This window comes from Corvus brachyrhynchos, unplaced genomic scaffold, assembly GCF_000691975.1.
Source record: "Corvus brachyrhynchos isolate BGI_N302 unplaced genomic scaffold, ASM69197v1 scaffold543, whole genome shotgun sequence".
In the NCBI taxonomy this organism is placed as follows: domain Eukaryota; kingdom Metazoa; phylum Chordata; class Aves; order Passeriformes; family Corvidae; genus Corvus; species Corvus brachyrhynchos.
The window spans coordinates 27,076-27,295 of NW_008237236.1; the positions used below are offsets into that span (position 1 = coordinate 27,076).

The 220-nt window shown below is 74.5% G+C and overlaps 1 protein-coding gene across 1 annotated transcript in view; it reads right to left on the bottom strand.

The window, feature by feature from the left end:
- LOC103612499 (alpha-actinin-4) overlaps positions 1 to 220 on the bottom strand; it is a gene marked incomplete at its 3' end in the record, with an annotated part of 11,498 nt that overhangs the window by 6,608 nt on the left and 4,670 nt on the right. The window lies entirely within an intron of this gene.

Consider the following 220-nt stretch of genomic DNA (forward strand, 5'->3'; position numbering starts at 1 on the left):
AGCGTGACCGCAGCGGACCCAGGCCCCCCTTTCCCCGCGGCCAAGCCAAGCAGAGCAGCAGCCGGGCAGATCCCGGGCAGATCCCGGGCAGATCCCGGGGAGCCTCGGGAAGGCGGCAGCGGGAAGCGAGCGGGGCCGGGGCCCTGCAGCGCCGGGAGCCCCCGAGCCGGGCTCACCTTCTGGGCCCCGGAGAAGGCGTGGTAGAAGCAGGACACGTAGG